The sequence below is a fragment of the Notechis scutatus genome, chromosome 4 (genome assembly GCF_049901735.1).
Source record: "Notechis scutatus isolate UNSWTSFEM ecotype Mainland chromosome 4, rNotScu1.2, whole genome shotgun sequence".
NCBI lineage: Eukaryota > Metazoa > Chordata > Lepidosauria > Squamata > Elapidae > Notechis > Notechis scutatus.
This window is the reverse complement of record NC_142012.1, coordinates 73642171-73650564: the sequence shown is the minus strand read 5'-3', so window position 1 is coordinate 73650564 and position 8394 is coordinate 73642171.

Genomic DNA, 8394 nt, shown 5'->3' with positions numbered 1-8394 from the left:
AAATTCTGTTTAGACTATGCTTTTTTTTTTTTTTTTTGAACACTTTAATGGAATCTTACTAGGACACACAAAATAGACGGGCGCAATACTTTTTAAAGTACACAATATTTATTTTTACAGGTCCTATATAATGTTTCGGAACAGATTTACAGCAGTGCCGCTGACCTAAGTGCCGGGTGTCACTATATTTTCCTGTGTTGCTGTTAAATCGGCATGATAAAGTGCCGGTAGAAAAATCGAGGCGCATTATATATTCAGCTGGAAATTATATTGCACTGAAGTTGGTGTCGGATCCAGAATCCATTAAAAAAAAAAACACCCTACAAGAAGCAGGTAATTGGCAAGAAAAATGAATCCTCAGCATTTGGTTGCTCTTCAAAAAGCAAGTGCCTGGTTCTCCTTCAGAAGTTTAGATGGGCATAAATATTTCACTTTAATTCTTTAGCATTCATTGACTGTTGAATCGCACTTATGATTCATGATGATAGATGCTTCTTATAGCTGGGGCAGTATTATTTTTAATCACAGCGGCTGCAAAAAAAATCCATTCAAATCAATTGCAATTTGCAGTTTATTAGCTTTGTTGGGTTACTGTACAATGCTTAATGCAACACATTATTTCAGGACAGAGGTCTTTAAATAATAGTTTTAATATCTTGCCTCATTTGTAGGAAACACTCTTTGTAATTAAACCCTATTTTTTCTACTTTTGCATAGTCTCCCATTTCCGTGTTTTAAATATCCTGCAATTGCTGAAGCAAGCATGAATTTTAAGTATCTTCTCAGAAATTGTTTTGGACTCACTCACATAATTGTGATGGGTGGGTTGAATTTCTTCTATAAATGACTTGGATTCAGCCGATTCCAAAAGACGCAGGATGATTAATACTTGCAAACCATTCTGCAACATACACAGACTGCCAGCCATTACTATTCCTGTTTTATACACTGGAAAAGGAAGCTGAGGATTTCCTTCCTTTCTCCCTCCCCCCCCTCCTTTCTATCTTTCTTTCTTTCCTTCCTTCCCTCCTTGAATTTAGAGGATGGAGGTACATGTCATTATTTCTTAATTTAAAGTATTCTTCTGTTTTTCTAAAAATATTTCTTTTTAATCTCACATTTATTTATTATACGACTGCCCATCTTAAGGGAGTCCAGGTGGCTCACAACAATAGACTAAGGTTTGCACTAAAGTTCACACTAATGATCTTTAAAACAGGGGTCGACAACCTTTTGGACCTCAGGGACCACCAAACTCATAATATTAAATCCTGTGGACCAGAGACCCTGGGAAAATCCCCAAAAAAGTCTGCACGAAAATTCCCCACCCCATTTTCCTACCGATCGATCATTCTTTATTTGGGATCACAGGATACCATCTCCAGCTCCGTTCTCAGGGGTGGGGGAGAGAGAGAGAGAGAGAGAGAGAGAGAGAGAGAGACTGACTTTTGGCTTCATGCAAGGAAAGCAGCAGAAGCAGCAGAAGTCTTTCTTTCTCTCCCTCAAACTCCGCCAGGAATGAGTCTTTGCCGGTGCAGCCTCTTGGAGCAGGAGGCCTTGCAGGGTCCCAAAGACTCATTTCTGGCAGAGTTTGGGGGAGAGAAAGAAAGACATTTGCTGCTTTCCTTGCATGCAGCCAAAAGCAACAGAAGAAAGAAGCGGAAAGAAGCAATTTGGTGGCCAGGCAAGGCAGGTGGGGGCGAGTGAGGTGAGTTTCCCCCCCCCCTGCCCTTTTCCCCCTCCCCTCACTACCTTGTGTTGTTTGCAATGCAAGTTCCCACAGGCCATGTGGGCAGCACAGCCTTGTGTTCCCGTGCAGCCTGGATTAATTGCTTTGGGGGTGACATTTCTCTGCAGACCACCAAAATTTTCTCTCCGGCCCACTGGTTGGCGATCACTGCTTTAAAAGGTCTCCTCAAGTTAAGCAAGAGAGCAGAAACCAACTAAAGCCTATAAAATAAAGCAGAAGAGAATGAAACTGCTTGTGGAAGGAGAAATGCTGGGGTTCACTCTAAATATTTTAAATGTCATGCAAGGTGAGTTGGTAATTTTCTACGGATTGTCCTGGATTTGCAATGTTGATGAAATCTCCATTGTTCTTCCCAAATTCAGCTCCTGCCCAGATCTGAGCTGGAGAGCTGGGAGACCAAATGTTCTCCCTCAGCCATCTTCCCTCTCGGTTCTCCTTCAAATTACGGAAAGTTTCCATGAAATTCTCCTGGGTGGCACCAAGTGGGGCCTGAGGCCATCCCCCTTCTCCCTCTCCTCTCCTCCTTCAAGTGGTTCCGCCAAGGCCTTGGCTTAGGGAACGCTTCCATTGGGGTCTTTCCCAATTGCAAAGGCAGAGAGAAGGAGAGGCGCCACTGCAGCAATGGTGGCCAGCACAAAATGCCACCAAGGAAGGTCTCAAGCACTCTGAGAATCTGACAGAAAAACAAAAACTTTCCCAGGCTCTTGGTCTCTGCAATTCCACCTGGAATCCATCCGCACTGTATATCGGACATTAACACAATTGAGCCAGTGGTGGGATTCAAATTTTTTTTACTACCAGTTCTATGGGCGTGGCATGGCTTGCTGGGCGTGGCTTGGTGAGCGTGGCAGGGGAAGGATATACTGCAAAATCCCCATTCCCTCCCAACCCCACTAACCTGCTTTCCAGCTCTGTTCTCCTGTGCAGGGTAAAAAAAGAAGACCAGCCGATCAACTGGGACTCAATGGGAGGCAGAGAATAGAAGGGGGGGTGAGGCCAATCAGAGGTGGTATTCCGAACAACTCAAAATTTCTGCTACCTGTTCTCCAGAACTGGTCATAACCTGCTGAATACCCCCTCTGAACTGAGCAGGTTCAGAGGTATTTCTCGAGAAAAGTTCTCCACTCCTCCACTCACAATAGAAGTCCCTATGCCTCTAGGCTTGAAATTTTGGGCCAGGACAATCTGGAATTGTGCCACCTGCAGTCCGATCTAAGCATAAAATTGTCTGCTATAACATCTTGCCTGCCAATGACTTCTTCAGCTTCAATCACAGTAACACACGGGCAAACAACTGCTCCAAACTCAAGGTAAACCGCTCCAAACTCAATTGCAGAAAATATGACTTCAGCAACAGAGTGGTCAACACCTGGAACGCCGTACCCGTTTTTACAGCCTCAGCCCCTCACAGCTTCAACCTCAAACTGTCTACTGTGGACCTCACCCCATTCCTAAGAGGTGCTTAAAGGGGGCGTGCATAAGCGCACCAGCGTGCCTACCATCCCTGTCTTACTGTCCCCATTTATCTGTATTTACTTCCTTTGTTCTTATTTATGTTCATACCTATATTGGTTATCTTGTACATGTTTGACAAACTAACAAACATATAAATTAAAAAATACTGCCCTCCTCCCCAATAAGGTGCATAAATATCTCCCACAGGCTTGCTTGGTAACATAAGAGAAAAATGTTGGATCTGCATCACCCAATTCTCTGGCTAAAATGCAAAAGGACAAGACGGATCTGCAAGGAAGAGGCAGAGTGGGAGGGGAACTTAACCTGCAAAGCAAGAAGCTCCTGCTAATATTTTAATCATTTACAGTGTGGAGCTTGAATCATATTATTGATCTGAGAAAGTTGCCTCTTTTTCATGCTTGCTATTAAAAACTCATTAGAATGATGCCACATAGATCCAGTGAGAATCAACACATCTCGCTGTAAAACTAATGATATATTCCATTATAGGAGATAGGCTACAAAATGCTGCTATCGAATTACACTCACAAAATAGAAAATGAGCTAGAAAAATATCCCTCTAGGAAATAACTCGTCATGACTGAGCAGTTTCCTGTTTATATTTTAGATCAATCATTTCACCCGGGTCTGATGTAGAAGGCTGCATGGGAAAACCAAGGAGTTTCTCATTCTCAGCCGAGACGGCAGAAGAACCTTTTTTAAAACGACTAACACTTCTCAAGAAATGGGTAGGTTTGCATTATGCGGCCTAATGGCCTGGAAAGATTACAATAGCAGAGATATTTTCCTCTAGATGAGTCCAGTTGGGTTACCGTCGCTGCGGTATTAGCTTTGCTAGAATCCCATCCGATCAGTCAGCTTAGCATCAGTTCCAACTACGGGTTTCTCTCGACAGCTTCAAAGAGCTCCCTTAAAAAGAGGAAAGGATGCCTCTTGGAGGGCCTGAACTGAAAACAATGGCTGGGCCCTACAGTGGCTTCTGTCAAGGCAGAGGTGGCAGTGGGAAGCCTCTTTCTCAGTTGGATCTCCAGTTTTGGAGCCAGGTCAGGCATCTGATTGAGAACCGTTTTTGAAGAAAGTGCTTATTGTCAGCCAATTTCACACTCATTTCAAGAAAATTCCTGCAAAAGGAGCCCTACAAAGCTCCAGAAAGATGGAACTGGTGAGCAGTGGAAATAGACATCAGCCTTAATAGAAGATGAGCAACAAGAAAAATAATGTTGACTTGGTCAATCCACCTACATATATATTGGGTCTCCCATCCGATTCCTTCTGGGCAAACATTGTGCTGACAATATTTCCAAATCTTTCCATGCAAATCCTTCCTGACAAAACTTTAATAAGTATTTTTGTCACATACTAGCTTCTTTGCTAGCAAAATAATGCATTCAAAAATATCTATGGGATATCTCAATTAGCCTGTCTTCTTGGCCCAGAGATGAATTGGATCTCATGGCTAAAATGCACTAAATCAGATCCCATCCAGACGCCTGTTTCAAAAGGAGGAACATGTGTTGTTTGGTACAAGTGATTTCAATCAACACCTGATCAAAACAATTGCTTCCATCTTTAAAATGAAGCCCTTTTTCCCCCCTTAAGACAAATCTGTTGTGCTCCTTTATGAACTATCTGCACCATTTACAATCCATCAAAAGATATTTTAATAACAGCATGACAGCACTTTCAATCAGGCAAATGGGACTGTTTTCGCAGTAATTGCATTTTTGCAACCCAGTTGTTTGCTTGCTTTCCATTTATTTTATTTTATTTCAATCAGTCTTATGGATTCCTTGAACCGAGAATTGATTCTAAAACTGAACTTCCCAATGAATTTATTCCAAATACTCCATATTTAATGCCTTGGAAGCTTTTGGGCTTTGCAAAGCAGGATGTCTCCTGCCCCTGAACACAGCACCAGCTGATGCTTCTGAATGCTCTCCAATGTCTCATCCTTGGCTAGCTTCCTCCAGCTGCTGGGGTCCCAGAAAGCTTCTGCAAACATGGAAAGAGGCTTCTGCAATATGCCCCTGGCCAGGACCCATCTGGCTGCAGGGAAGCTGCAAAGCCACAGAAATTAAAGTTCTCCACATCCACTCAAATCAAAGCTGCCTCACTTGCTCAGACCTCATCTGCTCACTTTCTCAAGAGATGTGTAGGGTAAAGATATGGGGGCCTTGCTTGTTTTCTACCATTCTTGCCTTTTATTTTTAGATCTTCCTCTTAAAAGTGTTTATAAGAGGGTTGTGGGGACTCTAATTTTTCAACTTTCCATTTCCAAACATTAGGCGTGCTCAAAAGCTGTGACATGCCCTTGGGGATTGTAAAGATATTTTGGTTACTTTAATATGATTTAGATGCGCTTGGTAAATAACTGCATACATATCATAGTTTTCCAGACCAGCAATTCCCCAGCGAACAATTCACACTGGTAATTCCCCAGTACCATCAAAGAAGAACATTACTGTGTGCAGTGGAACTGGGTAGAAGATATCTTTTATCATTTCAGTCTAGAGAAAGCCTCAGAAACAGGAAAAACTGCTCAAGTGATGGCAGATAATCTGGCCTATTTCACAAAGAAGAAAGGCATTGACAAAAGCTTGAAGGCCTTTAAGGAGGAGACTCTACAAATGTTAATACTGTCTGTGAAGGTGGTGCCATGCACTGGGTAGAGCTCACGCCAGAGCATCCACTCTGCTGGAGCTGATTGACTGGTCAGGAGGTGTCTATGAGCCACCTTTGACTGCAAACTGACTGCAGTGGAAATAAGGAAATTCACTGATGAACCAATGCAAGTGGAACAGCTTGCCTTCAGAAGTTGTGGGTGCTCCATCACTGGAGGTTTTTAAGTAGAGACTGGATAATCACTTCTCTGAAATGGTATAGGGTCTCCTGCTTGGGCAGGGGGCTGGACTAGAAGACCTCCAAGGTCCCTTCCAGCTCTGTTCTGATTGATTGAAGTACCACAGTGGCCCAGTCACTGATCAATAGAGAGATGTGTGAAACAGGTCGCAGAGGCAGCAAGCAGAGGGTAGACACATGAGAAAGGTCATATCAGAGGCCAAGAAGCAAGTCGGCGGCTGATGTCAAAGAACGAATCAAAACAAGACTTGATGAAACTTGCTTGAATGGTCCTTGTAACTCAGATAATTACTTTCTGGTGTTAGTTTATGACCGCATGGATTATTTTTTTTTGCTTGGCTAGATAAGATTCATGCATAAAAAAATTTTTAATTTATGTAGCACAGGTTGTAATTTTGACAAGATAAAGTTAACAGTATTTGCAGGATATATGATCAGTCGCAGATTTACCATTCCAAGCTAAACGTGCAGTTGCAAAAAATAACAGCAGATTTGAATTCTTGGTGTAAAAGCACATATTTTTAGAAGCCCCTCACTAAAAAATATTGCAAAAATTAATTTTCACCCCATTAAAAAATGACACACCTGTTCCAATCCAAAGAGTCTATGAAAAGTTTCCCTGGGTTGCAGTTTCCTTCGCCTTCTTCCTTTGGCCCTCCGGTCCCACCTCTCTTCTAGGTGTTTTTTGCATTAAATCCAAAGCTCAACTTTTATACTTGGAGGGTGGGGTCTCCTCTTCCTCTACAAGGCTCAGGCTTCTCAGACCCTCTAACAGCCCCTCCACAGGCCCAATTTCAAACCTCCGCCCCTTTTGCTGTCTGGGTGCTGAGGGCGCTGCCTGGCAGAATCAACTGCAGCCTTTTGCTCGGTTGTTAGATGCTAAAGCCAAAGCCTTGCAAATGTCTACAAAAATATGAATTTCCTGCAACACTTTACAGCGGATGGCGGCATCGGGGCGGTTATTTCCTCCTCTGCTAAACAGGCATCTATTATTGTCAATTAAAGAGGCTATTTTAAGCTAGAGACACAGTCCGCTGTGAGACGGAAGAAAAATGGGGAGAATTAAATGGGATTGCTGGGGAGTTTTCTAACATGCTCAGCATTCCTTCTGCAGCTCCCGAACATGGCCCGTTCTTCTGGGAGGCTTTCGGCAAAGCCGTTACTGGTTTATTTATTTCACTTTGACTTGATTTCTGATCCTCATCCACACAGCTAACCACCAGCAATATTGCCTATCAAAAGCCCCCCTCCCTCAAAGTCATAGAGGATTACCCACCCATCAATTCAACCTAATGCAGTATCAAAGCCGTACAAAAAAGAAGACACATGAGAAGCAGGTGTCCCCGAAAGTCCAAGCCTACCATCACCACCTGCCCTCCTTCCATGTAAGCGGGTTGACCAGCGGTCGCAAATGCTGACTTCAGGGTCCCGTCAGGTGTATAGATGGGATCTGGAGTTTCTTCCTCCAGACCTTGAAGTTGGGAGAAGATGGCCTTTCAGATAACCTGCTCTGGATCCAGGTAGGACCTTAAAGGTTGTTACACCGGTAGCATCCCACCACTGCTATCAAATAACGTTTAGATCTATAGATCTCTGAAGCTTTATCAAAATATGTTTTTTATATTTCCGTAAAAGATCAATATATGATACGAATGATAACTGTTAAGCAGAACTCTTAAAAGAAATGCTTTTTCAGAGTTAAATATTTGTGGTTTGCTAATCCTAGGTGGTTTTTGACTGGTTGGATCATCAAAACATAAGTCAATGGGAATGCTTAGGAATGTGAGGAGGAGGAAGAGGAGGAGGAGAAGTGACTGAGGAGTTTTAAGCTCTCATTAAGTGTGTTTTGACTTTTAGAGCAGCAAATCTCTCCTCTCTTGTCTACTTGAGGAAATGGGGTTCAGGGAAGGCCAGCAGTGCCGAATTCAGCCTGATGCTCTTTTGTCTGCCACTGGCCTATGCTGGGAGAGGGTGATTTTTGGGGGGTGGGGGGAGTGTAGGGGGCCCCCTTGAGTTTGAAGCTGCCCTGTTCATCCTCAGATGACAAAGAGGCTTCCTGGTGTCACCTAATATCGAATTTAGAAGACCATGAGATGAACTGGATAGACTACGAAGATGAGGACTGTAGACTGTCTTCTTCAGGAAGGCAAACGTGTCGGAAGGGCTTGGTCGCTTGGGTCATATTCTCTTCGTAATGTTCTTAGGTTGTTTCTCTCTCTGGATCAGGGGTCTCCAACTCTGGCAACTTTAAGCTGGCTGAGGAATTCTGGGAGTTGAAGTCCACAAGTCTTAAAGCTGCCAAGGTTGGA